Consider the following 17,603-nt stretch of genomic DNA (forward strand, 5'->3'; position numbering starts at 1 on the left):
AGATGAAAGTAAACCCCTGGCTCAGTATTAGCTGAAGGCAGTGTAGATCTTAGCTCAGTTTCCAGATGGAAATTACTGTTGTAACCAGTGGCAGTCACAAACCTCCTCCTCTCGCCACCACCAGAACTGGAACCAGAAATATGGTTCTAGAATATTTTCTAGAATAGAAAGGTTGTCCCATTATATTTTCATTTTCAAGAGGTAGCTGGATTTTCTGTTTTTTCTTTGAAGATTTTGCTTTTCTCAACCAGGTGAGAAGGCACACTACTTAGGTTATTCTGATGACCCAGATAAACCACCAAGTGGCCCTAATGAATGCAAATGACCAACTGTCTGCACTGATCATAAATCCTTCCATTCCCCACCATCCACACAGAGCTGAAGAAGTGAAACATCTTCAAAGAAAAAACTGAAAGGCCAATTGCCTTTTGAAAAAACACTTTTGAAAAACATGACCTGGATAACTGAGAATCTCCATAGACAGTTGTCCTATTACGTAAATCCAGTTTGCCTCTTTTACTTCTCTCTCTCCGTTTCTCTTTTTCTCCCTCTGTCATAACATTTCCAGCGTAATTATTCAAGTTTTGCTCTTTTATAAATCTCCCCCACCATGTTCCCATTCCACTGTAATGGAGTGTTTCTCCCCACACCCCAAATACAACTTCCCCGATGTCATACATACTTGGTGTAAATTGCTCTAGGGATTCCTGAAATGTGAATTCCTTTATCGTGTTAATGTCACCATTAGTTCTTATTGCTTCCTTAAGTGCCTCCTTAAGTTTGTTCAGGGTGTTAGAAATTTTCATTGCAGCTCTCTTTTCTGGCAATTTTGTTTTAATGCTTTGTTTGTTTGCAATCTTTCCCCATTATTTGTACAGGAGTTTTTGTCTTCATTTTCTTTCAAAGAGGATTCCAGTTGTGTTATTGGATGATCGTGAAAGTGGTGTTCTATCATTTTGGACAGTTTTATACTTGTTTAATAGAGCTGGAGTTTCTGTTTCAGGAATGTTGCTTGCCTTATTTAGTAAGGTTTTAGACATGCACAGTATAAATGACTGCTTCACAGCAGCTTTTCAATTTCCTTCTGTTGGGTGTACTTGGCAATATTGTTCAAAATTATGACCACTTGCAGCTGTGTAATCTTATGGCTGAGGACCAAATAAACTCTTCTCAATTTATTAACAACTTTTCATCTTGAACTCATTTTATCTCTTATCTTTTATTAGGTAACAATATTACTTAATTTCATTATGAAGTTATTTGATGAAGTATTCATAAGCAGAACACTATTACCAAAGGAGTTCATATTTTTTAGAGACTTGGAATAATAATTCAATAAGCACACACTTAATATATAATAATTGTATATGCTCTATACAATATATATATAGACAAACACAAATGGGATATTGGGATGCATTTATATGTAGTAAGACAATAGCCTATACCTCTTGACAGAAACAAACCTCTGAAAAGATTATATTGTAAAAAAATTAGAAAAAAGATGTTGATATATATTTTTTGTAAAACTTGAGCTTTACCAGTTATATGATGTTCGTCCATCGTTTTCGAAGAGGACCTTGACATCTTGGAGGGGATGTCAAGGCTTGTGTGTGAATTGGATTAAATTGAGGAAGAGTTGCATATTGTCAGCCTCACTCTCTCTTGCCAGATTCCATCATACTTCAATAGCAGAACTAGAGTCAAGACATATGGAAACCATTATCATCCAAATACAGTGGTACCTCTACCTAAGAACATCTCTACTTACGAACTTTTCTAGATAAGAACCAGGTGTTCAAGATTTTTTTGCCTCTTCTCAAGAATTATTTTCCACTTATAAACCCGAGCCTTCGAAACTGTATCCGGAAAAGGCAGGGGCCTCTCTAGGAATCTCCTGGGAGGAAACAGGGCCTCCACCCTCCCTGTGGTTTCCCCATTTGTATGCATTATTTGCTTTTACATTGATTCCTATGGGAAAAATTGCTTCTTCATACAAACTTTTCTACTTAAGAACCTGGTCACGGAACAAATTAAATTCGTAAGTAGAGGTACCACTGTAACTAGGCCATTATTTAAATGTTGGTCAAATACCGGTAGATTAATTTGATATTATTTTTCCCTTTTTGCAGAAATCTTTTAACCCTGCTGTTCTGTTCGAAAAAAGTTCCTAATGTTATGTTCCCGGGTCACCCTGACCCGGACCGAAAACTCTTCATTTGCAGTGCTTATGTTTGGTCTTTTTGAAAGCTTTTTTCACCTGGAAACATGTTTGAACATTTCTGCACACAATGGAATGAAAATTGAACTGAAAAAATTAATCCTTATTGGTTTATTTTGCACATAAATGTGCCTCCCCCCCGTTTTTGTGAAAGTTTTTTCAATTTATGGATAGTTTTGCTTGCAAAATCCATTCTATTTTACTAAAGTTGGTGTGGGATTGGTAGCTTGAACATTTCTGCACACAATGATATGAAAATTGAACTGAGAAAATTAATCCTTATTGGTTTATTTTGCACATAAATGTGCCCCCCCCCGTTTCTGTGACATAGTCTTCACTTTATGGATAGTTTTGCTAGCAGAATACATTCAATTTTGCTAAAGTTGGTGTGGGATTTGTAGCTTGAACATTTCTGAACATAATGATATGAAAATTGAAGTGGAAAAAGTGATGCATATTGGTTTATTTTGCATATAAAGTTATTTCAATTTATATAAAATTTATGCTGTTAATTTCAAATTTACATACTTTTTTTTAGTAAAATGGATTTCTTTCATAAAATTAGTTATCTGGCTACAATGTGGTTGATTTTCAAAAGGATATTCCAAATATTTCTAGACAAATATGTATGAACAGTGACAATAATGGCACACAGCAAGGCCGGGGGGGGGGTGTCCCTTTTGTGGCAAAAATAAACCAATAAGAACCATTTTTTTCAGTTCATTTATATTTTTCTTATATTCAGAAATGTTCAATTTAGTATATCAAACCTTTTGGGGGAAAATTCCTTAGGGATTTGTAGCCTTAAAAAATAGAAATTGACACGAAATTCAGAAAGGATGGGGGGAGAGGCTTTTTGATCAAAATAAAAATATAAGTCTCAATTTTTCCAGTTCAATTTTCATATCATTATGTTCATAAATGTTCAAACTAGTTTTCCAGTTGAAAAAGTTTTCAAAAATACCAAATTCAAGTACCTAAAAAAAATCATTTTGGTCCGGGTCTATATGACCCGAACAGACTAAACGTGACTTTTTTTTTGCCCAGAAAAAATTTTTTTCCCCACCCCCACAAATATTTTTTTGATGATCAGCATTGTTAAATTGAGTAAATGAATGCCTAAGATATTAAAAATATTTTGGATTTGAAGCCTGCGTAAATATAAAGTGAAAATGGTTGCAAGCAGCCGACGGGGGGAGGGAGGCCTTATTTCTGATGTTAAAAAACCAGTAAGAATCATTTTTTTCAGTTCCTTTATATTTTTCTTATATTCAGAAATGTTCAAGGTACCATTCCCACACCAACTCCAGTAAAATAGACTGCATTTTGCAAGCAAAACTATCCATAAATTGAAAAAACTTTCACAAAAACGGGGGGGGGAGGCACATTTATGGGCAAAATAAACCAATAAGGATTAATTTTTTCAGTTCAATTTTCATTCCATTGTGTGAAGAAATGTTCAGACTACTTTCCAAGTGAAAAAAGCTTTCAAAAAGACCAAACATAAGCACTGCAAATGAAGAGTTTTCGGTCCGGGTCAGGGTGACCCGGGAACATAACATTAGGGAGTTTTTTTTTTTCAGCAAGAAAGAAACCTCCCACCCCCCCAAAAAAAATTCTCATAGAGAGAACCCCTGAAATGATGAAAAGTCATGAAATTTCAAGTTTCAGATATGCAGGGAAAATTTTTTACAGGGTCTCAAACCTTGATTTCGGGTCTCACAGACCCGAACAGAACAGCAGGGTTTTAAATGACTTTTAATTATTAGATTTGTTTTATATTGTGTTATTATTTGTGAGCCGACACAAAAACACAGCTCTGAGCACCTGGTCACAGAAATGCAGCTGTGAGGAGCACATGTGGGTTATTTGAGGATTCCTCTTTAACTCCAGAGAATTTTCAATCATCAGATTCTTGAAACCAGGAGCTTTTTCATCCAAAATATGTTTCTTTCAAAGAAACATTAGTTTTTCATTAGGTTCTTCCCAAATTTAGCAGAAGTTAAGATTTTAATTAACATTGCCATTCCTTGTGAAAAAATATATATCCACTTATAAAAGTCTGATCTACCCAATTTTTAACCAAAATATATATTTTCATCAATATGCATAGCCTCACATTATTCTTAATAAATCTCCTCTAGTTATATCTTTCATCTCTGCAATCTTCCATAATACATAAAGCTTCTTTAGTCTTAAAAATAATAGAACAAAATGAGATATTTTTTTCATTGGGAAATACCTTTAGTTTAATCTATATAAATTATTCCTACCTGTGTCATGATTTTGATTAAAATAGGATCTGGCGGTTGTATTTCTACTAAAATTTCCCTTAGGGCTAGCTTTTAAAATATGAAAATCTTGCTAGATTTAAAAGGAACATTACTACCTTTAAATCTTTATGAGGGAGAAATACGACAGTGATTCTTGCTGCTGTTGCTGCTGAGCCTGCCAAGACCTAAATCTAAAATATTATGGGGACCTAGTTAAAGCTGCCAATTATGGTCCTTTAGCCAATTCTTTCCATCATCACACACCAGAATCAGGCAGAGATTTTATTTGTATATGAATATGGGCATTAGCTGCCTTATGGACTTTGAGAAGTAGGATAGAAAGAGTATTAATGCTTCTGAATTTTCATGCTGTTGCATGACTGATTATTTCACACATTATCTATTCCCAATAGATTATAGGGAATAAGACTATAGACTATATAGATTTATATAGTTGTCAAAGAACAGAAAACATTGTTGCTCTCTTTTCTATACTTTAACATCTATGGGAAGAGATCATGTGACAATCCGAGGCACCCTGTTGTAGGTATGCTGACACTTCCTTATCTATGCTAACTTCTCTGAGTTGTAGGGAAAATGCTGCCAATATCTTATCACAATGCTTGGGAATGGGTGGGAGAAAACAGCCTTAAATTTAACACAAGTCAGATATGAAGTTGTTGTTTGTAGAATGGGATTCATTATCTGCTAATACTAGTATGATCATTGGACAGAAAAGCATATTCTGTGAAGAGGCAAGTTTCTTGCATAGATGTCCTTCAACCTTTAAACAGCAAATAGAGGCCATGGCATAGCTCTTGTTAGAAGCCAGAAAGGAATGGCTTTGTCCAGCTGTAAATGGTGTACCAGTTGCAGATTTATCTGGTCTGTCTATGTCAAGTCAAGTTCTTATTTGCTACCATGCAACACTACTGTAATACAATCTCACCTTTGATGATCATTAAAACTGCAATTGATCCAGAATGCAATAGTCTTTTTTTTTTTAAGAGCGAGGAGGGAATGTTAAAATGGAATTATTTGGGAAAGTATTCTACTATCCTTTTAATTCTCCTGTTTTATTTATCCTGTTCATTTATGTACTTGTTGGGGCCTTTCATGATTGTTACTTTAAACATATTATGAATGTTTCAAATAGATTTCCATTAAATTAATATCACAGAATATTACTCTGATGATGTGAGCAATTTCAAATTAAATTTCAAATTTGTGGCATTGTGTGGGATTTGAGATAGATGGATGGATGGATGGATGGATGGATGGATGGATGATGGATAGATAGGTAGAGATAGATAGATTTGTATTTATTATGATAGTTCTAAGCCAATTTGTCTGTGTGCTAGTCTTCAATTGAAACAACTAGTTTTCTCTTAGCCATTGAAAAAGAAGTTGGAACTCATTTAAAAGTTTGGAATTAAAACAAGAATTTCTTGAGTCCTAAAAAAGTGCATTAACTGATTAGCTTTGGCAAAAATAAAAATATATGGAACTAAGAAGTGACAAGTTTGAGAAATTTCTTTTGCCAGCTAGTTTACTTTAAAACATTTAAACACACCTCCACTGCAATTACTTATGTTTAGATCACTTTATAAAAAAAAAAAAAAGATTGGTTTCTATGTGCCCACTCAGTTATGTGTTTTTGGGAGCTAAGAATGCAAAAGAAGTCTGTAAATTATAGATGGTAGAAAACATAAACTATCTTGCAGAGTTTTGAGGTCCTTTTGCACACTGTAAAACTTTTGTACAGGTTTATGAGCCAGAAACTACACAGCATGTCGTTTAGTCTCCCAGATATATTATTAAACTGGTACATATTTTTAGTTTTCTTATTTTATTTGATGAAGTTCTGGTGATTATGTACCTGGTATGCTTTCACTGCTTAGCCTTTTTTCCTCCTAGATATATGTTGTATGATTTCACTAATGCAGAAACACTCCTCTAATACTTCTTTTCCCTTTAAAAAATGAATAAAAAGACCCAAAATTATCATTGCTAATTCACATAACCTCTTTCATATACATATATCCATATTCATAACCTCCATGATATCCAGTACATCGATTGTAACATATCAGTCAAACTGGTTTTCTCTTTCATTTCATCATAGACTTTATTGCATCATAGATTGATATGACTGAGTTTGTATGAAACTGTAAGAAATTTCCTATGTAGTCTAGTATAGTTATTCTCATAATCCTAACTCAGACAGCCCAGCAGTATGCTAACCAGGAAACCAAAGAGATCATCTTCATTTGATGGGAAAAGAAAATAGAAAAACCCGAAACTTGATTTCTAACTACCATATTTCCCTGAAAATAAGTCGCTGTCTTATATTTTTTTGAATCCTGAAATAAGCCCTTGGCCTTATTGCTGTGCACTCAAAAGCCCGATTGGGCTTATTATCAGGGGCAATGTTCCCTCTAATTTTTTTTTGGTGTGGGCGGAAAAGTATAGTGTCTGAGCGGCAGTCCCTTTGGGACTGGGTGGCATAGAAGTATAAACAAACAAACAAACAAACAAACAAACAAACAAATAAATAAATAAGAAAAAAAATCCATTCTTTTTTATTTAAAAAAATTATTAATAAAACAAAACCAAAATCTATTACTATTATTAGTATCTTCTCCTCTTTTTCCATCCCTGTGTCCTCCCCCCTTGTGTGTGTGTGTGTGTGTGAACTCTTGAACCATTTCCAATAACAGGTGAGGGCTATTGGAAATGGTTCAAGAGTTCACACACACACACACACACACGCACACACAGACACACGCACACACAGACACACATACAGCTGGGTTTTTTCTCTCTGTTATTATTTGGGTGCTTTTTACCATATGCTTTAAATCAAGAGTCATTTCTCTCTCTTTCTCTCTCTCCCCCTCTTGCTCTCTCTCTCTCCTTCTCACTTTCTCTCTCCCTCTCTTTCTATCTCGTTCTGTCTGTTGTTCTCTCTCTCTCTTGGTTTCTTTCTCTCTTTCTCTCTCTCTCTTTCTCTCTCTCTCACTCTTTCTCTCTTGTTTTCTTTCTCTTTCTCTCTCTCTCGCTTTATTTCTCTCTCTCTCTCTTTCTCACTTACTTTCTCTCTCCCTCTCTCTTTCTCTCTTGCTCTGTCTGTTGCTCTCTCTCTCTCTGTCTGTCAGCGAGGGTGCTGCACGAGCGCTTGCTCCGAGCGCATCAGGAACGCCTGCCCTGCCTCTACTGCAGCTCCCTTGCTGAAAGCCCGGGACGAAAGCACTCCCAGCAAAGTGGTTGTGAGAGGGGAGGGGCAGGCATTCCTGAAGCGCACGGAGAAAACCCTCTCACAGCCCCCTGCCTGGGAGCGCTGATGAGGAGAAGGAGAAGGTGCAGCTGCTACAGTCGCTGCAGCCACTGATGCAGGAGAAGTCGCACCCCAAGGTGGGAGGCAGAGGAGGAGAAAGCCGGAGAGGGGGCAGATCGGGTGGGCGGGGGCAGCGGCGAGAGGCCTGGGGCACGAGGGGGCCAGAGGCACCGTGGGGAGGCAGGGGAGACCGCGGCTCCCTTTCCTTCCACCCATGTCTACTGCCGGCGCCTCCCCACCCCCACCCCCTGCGGGCTGGCAGGGGGATGGGGAGCGCATGCCCTTGGAAAAGGGTGCATGGGGGGTATTTTGGGGCACGCACACACGCACGCGTGCGGCTTAGAGCGAACAATGATCAAGGGATGTCTTATTTTGGGGAAAACAGGTTACCATAGTTTTCAGAGTATAAAATGCACATTTTTCTTCCCTAAAAGAGGATGAAAATTTGGCTGTGTCTTATACTTCGAATGTAGCTTTTTCAAAAACATTTTTTCCAGCTCTAAGTATGCTAATGATCTTCCAGGCTTCCTATTCCCTCCAAAGAAGATTTATTTCCAGCCCTCAGTCTTTGCAGGCTTGTTTTCATTCCTACTCCCTTTGAAAAAGGCTTTTTCAGCCTTAATACGGTGCTAACAATCATTCTGCCTTGCTGTATTTTTTTTTTTTAAAAAAAAATCCTGCTCCTTCTGAAAACAGTTATTCCTGCCCTAAGTCTTTGCAGGCATGTTTTGATTCCTACTCCCTCTGAAAAAGGCTTTTTCTGTAGTGTTGGGCGAACCGAACCTGCACAATTTGGTTGCGTACTGAATTTTGTGGTGTTCAGTATACCAAACCCGAATCCATTTTTTAAAATTCATGCTCCGGTTTGGTGTTCATGCCGAGCACTGTGAAGCGCCACCGCCTCCTCCTCATCTGCTGAGAAGAGGAGGAGGAGCCGGGCACCAGTAGAGGCAGGGGAAGGCGAACACCGGGGAGCTGTCGGCTGGTTGGGAGGCTGGGAGGGAGGCACAAAAGGAGCTGGGGAATCCCACAAAGGGATTCTGGGGGCGGAGCTTTGGAATAATTTGTGCTTAGCAACCTGCCGGTATACGTGATGTCAAAGCTCCACCCCTGGAATCCCATCGTTTTTTATTTTTACAGATTTTTTATTTTTATTTATTTTTATTTTTATGAAAAAAGACGCCACAGCGGCGCCGCAAGCAAAAGGAGGTCCTTTCACGTAAAAATTAAAAAATATATTTTTATGTGAAAGGACCTCCCTTTGCTTGCGGCGCCACTTAATTTTTTTTTTATTTTAATGGAAAAGGACACCGCAGCAGCGCCGCAAGCAAAATGAGCTGGGGAATCCCACGAAGAGATTCCGGGGGTGGAGCTTTGACGTCACGTATACCAGCAGGTGCTAAGGACGCCAAGGTGATCAATTCCTGGATTCCATTCTCCCTCCATTATTCTAGTGCCGCCCCCGGAATCCAAGAAGTGAGCTAAGATTTTTTTCTCTTTCCCTGAGAAGAGAAAATCAAGGGGAGATTGTGAGACCTGTCTTCAAATCCTTGAAGGACATCAAACAAGAGAAGGTCAAGACCTGTGCTCTACTTTCCAGTGGAAGCTAGAGAGGCATCTGTCAGGCATGCTTTAATTTCTACTCTTATACTGACAGGAAATTGAACTCAATGACCTAAACAGTTTCTTCCAGTTTACTACTCCAAGGACCTACAGTTCAAATTTTTAGCAATGATACTATAACTAGTCCATCACTTAGAATAAGGTACTATAATAAAAAAGGTGCATATTCATAGTAGATACAGTGACAAAAATGAACACAACTGGATTGCCCATAATTATCAAATCAGTAAACATTTTATTATATAATTTGGATGGAATAACTGTTTCTCTTTCCTGATTTAATCTGCTCTCTTACTACCTTTCAGTACTGGTTACCAGTGCTGGTTTTCTATCGGTTCGCTCCGATTCAGGCATAAGGATAGCAGTGGTGGCGGGAGGTTCCACCCACCCCACCAGATGTCATCATGGACACTCTGCACACATATATCTCCACGCCAGTAAAAAAGGTAAGTGAGACCCATTACCCTCATCATTTCCTGGCTTGATTATTGCAATGTGCTCTACATGGGACTACCCTTGAAGAGCGTTCAGAGACTGCAGAAAGCCCAGAATGCAGCTGTGCAAGCTGTTATGGGTGTACCTCGATATGACCATATAACACTAACATTCTGTGTGCTGCACAGGCTACCAATTAGTCTCTGGTCACAATTCAAGGTGTTGGTTATCATCTATAAAGCCTTAGATGGCTTAGGGCCTGACTATTTACAGGACTGTCTCCTGCCAAATACCTCATATAGACCTATTAGATCGCACAGAATCGGCCTTCTACAGGTCCCGTCGACTAAACAATGTAGGTTGGTGGGACCATGGGGGAGGGCCTTTTCTGTAACTGCCCCAGCTTTATGGAACCAACTCCCCCCAATGTTCGCACTGCTCCCACTCTACTGGCCTTTCAAAAAGCTGTTAAGACCTGGCTTTGCCGACAGGCCTGCGGGCGTGATTCTTAATATCTGACACACCCAAAATTATGTCCAACTAATATGTACGTTGTTGTTAGATTGGATTTAAGATTTTTATAGGGAGTTATTTTAGTTTAGGGTTTATAATGGGGTTTTATAACTATTATTAATATTTGACTTCTTTTTATTATTGTATTACTGTAATGTAAAGCCTCCCTGAGTCCTATGGGATTGGACGATATAGAAGTTAATTGAATTATTAAATTAAATTAAATTAAATTAAATTAAATTAAATTAATTAAATTAAATTAAATTAAATTAAATTAAATTAAATTAAATTAAATTAAATTAAATTAAATTAAATTAAATTAAATTAAATTAAATTAAATTAAATTAAATTAAATTAAATTAAATTAAATTAAATTAAATTAAATTAAATTAAATTAAATTAAATTAAATTAAATTAAATTAAATTAAATTAAATTAAATTAAATTAAATTAAATTAAATTAAATTAAATTAAATTAAATTAAATTAAATTAAATTAAATTAAATTAAATTAAATTAAATTAAATCAATGTAGGACTTCTGGAACTGACAGTTCAGGTATTAAAGAGCCACTGATACTCTCTCCATAATCTTTTTCAAGTGATTATCTCCATCTTTGCAGCACTTTCACTGTGTTGTTGAACCTTAAAACAGTTGTTACCAAATCTATTGTTAGTTTATTTATTTTGCATTCTATGTCATGAAATTGTTCTGAAATGCTGCCACCATTTCTGTAAAAAAAAATGCCCTTCACCAAAGCTTCTGAAAGTACCTGCTACAAAACAAAAGGCCTATCTTCTTCTGTGATGTGGCAGTCAAAGGGCTGGCAATTTTTCCATCTCTCTTTTTTTTCTTTCTTCTGGTATGACAGAAAAAATACAGCTAATGTGTGGCAGAAGTGCTCAAAAAAGCTTGCTCATGCCCTTTCTCTGTATTTATCTCCTCACATTTGCTGAAGCCATTAATAAAAGCAGCACTGACGGATTTCCTGCTGAGTAGGCAGCTGTAGGTAGATGTTTGACGTTTCAAATGGAGCAAAAGATTTAACACAGAGCTGGCAGATTTGTATATTTTGGGCATTGCTATGAATACACAGAAAATTAAAGACTGCAGAAGTAACTTTTAAACTTCGATGAAGATAACCTCCCTCCTCCACAATCACTCAAATTAAGGCAATATAATAGTTGTTTCTGGAATACAAAAGCAGGACATGGCTATTATAGTCATGCCCTCTCATGGATTGTACCATGGTTTACAGAAGGGACCTTATAGGTCAATGATGGCAAACTTTTTTTTCCTCGGGTGCCGAAAGACGGTGGGTGGGTGCTTATGTGCATGCATGAGTGCCCACAACCATAATTCAATGCGTGGCTTAGGGCAAAAGCAGCTTTCCCCATCCCCCGGATGCCCTCTGGAGGCCAGAAATTGCCTGTTTCCTAACTTCTGGTGGGCCCAATAGGCTTGTGTTTTGCCCTCCCCAGGATCCAAAGCTTCCCTGGAGTTGGGGCAGGGTAAAAACACCCTCCCCCATTCCCAAGGAGTCTCTTTGGAAGCCAAAAAATTCCCTCCCAGAGCCTCTGTACAAGCCAAAAATCACCTGGCTGGCACACATGCATGTTGGAGCTGAGCTAGGGCAACAGCTCGTGTGCCAGCAGATATAGCTCCGCATGCCATCTGTGCCACCCATGCCATAGGTTCGCCATTACTATTATAGGTCATCTAGTCTAATCCCGTGCTCAAATTGGAGAACCTACACCATTTCTGACAAATGGCAATCCAAACTATTCTTGAAAGTCTCAAGTGATAAAATTCCCACAAATTCCGAAGGCAAATTGTTCCATTGGTTAATAGTTCTCACTATCAGACAATTCCTCCTTATTTCTAGGTTAAATCTCTCCTTGATCAGTTTCCATCCATTATTCCTTCTCAGGCTTTCAGGTGCTTTGGAAAATAGCTTAACCTCCTCCTCTCTTTGGCAGCCCTTCAAATATTGAAACACTGCTATCATGTCTTCTCTGATCCTTCTCTTCACTAGACTAGCCATGCCCAGTTCCTGTAACCATTCTTCATATGTTTTAGTCTCCAGCCCCCAATCATCCTGGCTGCTCTCCTCTGCACTTTTTCTAGAGTCTCAATATATATTTTCATAGTGTGGTGACCAAAACTGGATGCAGTATTATAGGTGTGGTCTAACTAAGGCTTTATAGAATGATATTAGTACCTTACTCGATCTTGATTGTATCCCTCTGTTGATGCAACTTAGAATTGCATTGGCTTTTTTGACTGCCACTGCACACTGCTGGCTCATTGTCCACCAACACTGCTGGTTGTCCACTAAGAATCCAAGATCCCTCTCACAGTCACTGCTATTAAGCCTGGTTTCACTTAGTTTATATATGTACTTTTGGTTTTTCTTACCTAAGTATGGGACTTTACTTTTCTCTACATTGAATTTCATTTCAATGTAGAGGAATGTAATACTGAACAAGTTAATGTTTCTTAACTGCTCATCATGAGTATTACAGTATATAAGCATACACTTATTGCTTTATAGATTTGGACTTTTCAGCTTGTAGAACTAATTTTAAAAAGTAGCACTACCTTCAGAGAATGTCCTTTGTAGGAATCTCATACAATAATGCTACAGTGGTTCAAACAGGATGCAATGACACCTGCATTTTGTAGGAATCCAGGATTATCTCATGATGACTCAAAGTTGGAAGCATGTAACACTCAGGGGTGGGCTGCTATCCGGACAGGGGGGAACACAGTGGGGTAGCAAAAATGGAGCTCCACCCCGAGCACCCAATTTGCACTGAAAGATGTTGAAAAAAATGCAGGGCGTCCAGAATAAGCCACGCCCACAGTGTGTCAGTAAAATTTTGGGTAGCCCTTTACTGGTAACACTGTGTCTGAAAATTCCACCACATCCCATTTTACTGTTTGATATTCTTATGTTTATCACTTTAGAAGGTCCTTACAATTTTCATGAATCAAAGCTCCTTTTCAGATCAGTTCATCAGGCCAAAACAGTGAAAATTTATTTTTAGGGAACTCAGTTTTGGCAGAAAAAGTTATTTTCTTAATTTCATCAGCCTCTGAGCAGTAGAAATGGTAGCAATGAAATATTTTTCCTCACTTGTAACTGCCTAGTAGTTTATTTGCAGCTTTTGTCAAGCCCACCAAATCTGTGTTGAACAGGCATATGAAAATAATAATAATAATCTATAAGCATTCACTGAACTTTAGAAATGAAAAAAAAGAAAAACCAGCTTATTAATTTGCAACAGAAACTGCTATACATTGTGCTGATTAATTGAAAGTTTATGTTGATTGAACTACATATATTTAGCTGGGAGAGGTGGAGGGGGCAGCGATGGGCCACCATTTCCCAGCACTACTGGAATGGGCTGGGAGCGTATGTGCATGTGTGCATGTGCCCCCAGCATGAGATTCAGCTTTTGTGTATTCGCAGAAGCCGAGTCTTGGGTGAGAATGAGATTTTTACCTTTTTTGCTTCTGCGTAGCCAGGCCTGAATCCTGACTGCTGAGGGCCTAGATAATTGGCTTCTTCCAAGGACCGCTAGAGCTGGAGCACCACCACCTTCTCAACAACCTTCCCCATAAAGGGAAGGTTGGAGACTGGACGATAGTTGTTGAGAATGGCTGGGTCCAGGGAAGGCTTCTTGAGGAGGGGGTGCACAAGTGCCTTCTTGTAGGGATCCAGGAAGGACCCCCTCCCCAAAGAAGCATTGACAATCTCCTGGACCCAGCTTAGTGTCACCTCCCTGCTGGCCAAAACCAGCCAGAAGGGACACAGATCCAGTAGGCAGGTGGTGGAACTCACAGCTCCAATGGCCTTGTCCACTTCATCAGGTGTCACCAGATCAAACTCTTCCCAGACAGATGGACAAGTACAGACTCATTGTCAGTCGACTCTGTTCTCCAATTGGAGTCGAGGTCCGTCCGGATCCGAGTGACTTTATCAGCAAAAAATGTGTTAAAATCCTCGGCCCTGCTCTGCAAGGGCTCCCCAAGTCCCCCCTGATTAAGTGGGTCACCCTAAACAGAGCGGCCGGGCGAGATTCCACTGATGCAATCAAGGCGGCATGATACATACATAAAAACAAACAGGTTTTCTGGAATACTGCTGCATCCATCAATATATCTGCAACAAAGATGTGTGACTTGATGAATCTTACCAAGAAAAGATTAATTTAGGAAATGGAATATTGAGAGATAAATGTGAAAAAGATGGTATTGAATGAAAAGCATAATAAATCACACACACACATACAAAATTTGGGAATATAATTTTTCAAGAATAGTAGGTAGTAGAATTCAATGCACATTATGGGCATCTGTTATTTTATGCAATATTGTTTCAAAATTGTACTTAGCTGAGTATTTCTTCTTCCAAGAAACAACAATAAAAACAATTGTTGAGGCAAAAACCGGAGGAAAGTTTCCTTGGCTTGAATTCATATAAGTAAAACGACTATCAGTACTTTTTTTTAGGTATTGCAAAATCAAAAAGATGGGTTAGAAAAACTACTTGTATAGAGTGTCATTTAAAATATACTTGCATCTTGCAAAGTATCTCTTCACTATCCAAGAAGATAGGCAGATTCAAAGCAGTGACTCTTATCTCGTAATCTTCTAATAAATGGTTTGTGGAGATTTTTACATTGGAGGAAAGTTCATTGTATACTCATAGCTACAATAATTGATTTGCAAAGAAAATCTCAAATCTCATGTGTATGAACATAGGCATTTTTACATTATAAAATAGCTATTCCTGCCCATTTGTGGCAGGCAGCAATCTTTTTTTAAAAAAAAAAACATTTCTTTTCCTCTTGTTTGTTTGCATATCATTTTTTTAAATACTGTATAAGCTTTTTATTATAACAGAAAAAGCTAAGAGAAGCTATATTTATTCTATTCTTTCACTGATATATTTTAGTCCTATTTCTTCTCTTCTATTCTTTCTTAGATATATTTTATTATGAGTATATCTTCTATAACCTTCATTATATATTTACTATATGTATACCCAATATAACTCTTATTGTGCAATGGACTAAATAAATAAATAAATGAATAAAGAAAGAAAGAAAGAAAGAAAGAAAGAAAGAAAGAAAGAAAGAAAGAAAGAAGTTTAGAAAGAAATAATAGTGTTAGAAAGAAATAAAAGAAACAACTCCAACGTAGGCTCTTAAATGACAAATTATTAGAAGAGATATCAGGTCCATAACAAAGTGAAATAATAGATCAAAAGAACAAAATAGAATTCATACATACACTAATATACATTTAAGATAAATTCTGGATGTAATTAGGACAACTAAATCATTTTCCTTTTGTTGGCAAGAATATTGTAGGTAGAGTAATCATTGGAGATCTAATTTCCCTTACATTTTGGGCTTGGTTGCTATTTGCAGGAACTGAATTAAGGAATCAAAACTATCTATTTCTAGAAGATGAAGATGGCTTCAGAGGAAGATACAATTAATGTGAAAGTAAGCAGTGATATATCATCTCCCTTATATGGCAAAGTTCCTAGTTAGAGATACCGCCTCTATATTTTTTGTGTATTTTTGGCTAATTTGCTTTCCCTTTTGTAGCAACTGCATTGTGCCTAATGAAAGACGGAAAACTGAATTACATAGACAGACCAAAAGGTTACATGCATTTTTCCCATGCTTACTTTGCAAATTTATGAAAGAAGATGAAAAACAGCTTATACCACAATACAGTTAAATTGTAGGCAAATGCCAATAATTGTGTCAATTCTCGTTGATTTCAATGGATCAACTCTTAGTATAAAGTATGAAAGGAAAATAACATCAGACATTCTCAATGTATCATAATTATAAATTCCTCTTCCTTCAATTCCAGAAGAGAGCTTTTTTTTTTCAGACTTAGTGATGAAACTGGTCCATCAGCTGACTTGTAAAATGTTCTAGAAACTTTCATAGGTTGTGGTTCACTCGCATATAGTGAAATTAGTCATGGACTCAGAGGATGCAAAGAAAATGGAGGCATGGTGTAGGCTCCTGTGTTCCCGGCACTTGAGCCTCTGTCTGGTGTCAGAGGCTGAACAATAACCAGGGCCTTCTGCACTTCCTGAGAGGAGGGACTCAGGATAAGTGGAGGAGCCTCTTCTGGATGCTAGAGTCAGCAGGGCATCTTGGAGGCATGAGTGCTTTGCTAGGAGGAGATTATGCACGAGTAGCACTGCTGGCTAGTGGGTCACCCCCTCAAACACTTAAGTATGAGGCACGCCACGTCTCTTTGAAGAAAACAATGCAGTTCATTTTCGAAACATCTAGTATCAACAATAGTATTTGGGTTGTGTTTCAAAAGAGCACATTCTTGCCTTTCCTAATGAGCTTTGGTCTTCCAGCTAGCTTCTTACACCTATGCTTTTGAAATATTGCTTCTACTGGTAATTATTGCTGTGTTTATCTTCTTTCCGGGACTCTGGCCAACTGATAAGACTTTGCTAATCTTGATTCTCCTCGTGAAAAGGCTTTTGAAAGACTCTTAAAAGACTGAGACTTTTGTAAATATTAAATCCTTTGATTAGTTATTTCCATTGGTTACTGGGGGCTCAGCACTGAGACAGAACATATGTATTGTATTTAAGCCAATCTTTATTGTTTTTCTCTTATGAGTTTCTGGCTTCTTCTATACAATAACTGATGTACAATTATTTTTTTAAAAAAATTATTCCCAGTTCTGTAAACTGGGAATTTTTTTTTTTAAAAAAAATGTACATCAATTTGTAAAGTGCTGTTGTAATGAAATATAAATATATATTAGAATAGGAACAGGGCACAAGGTTATTATTGTTAAATGCTCCTTCTTTTAGTCTAAAAATAAATGTGCTTCAACACACCTTGAAATATCAATTGAGGTTTATGAAATATATATTATGGGGTGAAGAATTTATTCCCTTTTTTATTTTATTTACTTATTCTTCTCTTCCAATAGCCAGCTAGAATTCTATATGGACTAAGCAGGCTCATAATTTCAACAGGAAAAACATTCTTTTGATTAAAAATTCTGTTTTTCAAAAGCACAGAAGACTGTAATACACACAAATATATTGGTTGAATCTTGTTCAAATGAATGAATAAAAACCTGTTCTTCCTACAGTTTCTGTAGGAGGAAGAGAAAAGGAAGAAAGGAAAGAATGAA

General features: G+C 37.4%; 1 long non-coding RNA gene across 1 annotated transcript in view; it reads left to right on the forward strand.

The window, feature by feature from the left end:
* LOC139165898 (uncharacterized) overlaps positions 1–15,919 on the forward strand; it is a 31,134-nt gene extending 15,215 nt beyond the window's left edge. The window contains exons 2-3 of the long non-coding RNA XR_011558833.1: positions 9,760–9,900; positions 15,842–15,919. This is a non-coding gene — a long non-coding RNA (uncharacterized lncRNA). The remainder of the gene's footprint in view (positions 1–9,759; positions 9,901–15,841) is intronic.
* Positions 15,920–17,603: the final 1,684 nt, after the last annotated feature.

Source organism: Erythrolamprus reginae, chromosome 3 (genome assembly GCF_031021105.1).
Source record: "Erythrolamprus reginae isolate rEryReg1 chromosome 3, rEryReg1.hap1, whole genome shotgun sequence".
Lineage (NCBI taxonomy): Eukaryota > Metazoa > Chordata > Lepidosauria > Squamata > Dipsadidae > Erythrolamprus > Erythrolamprus reginae.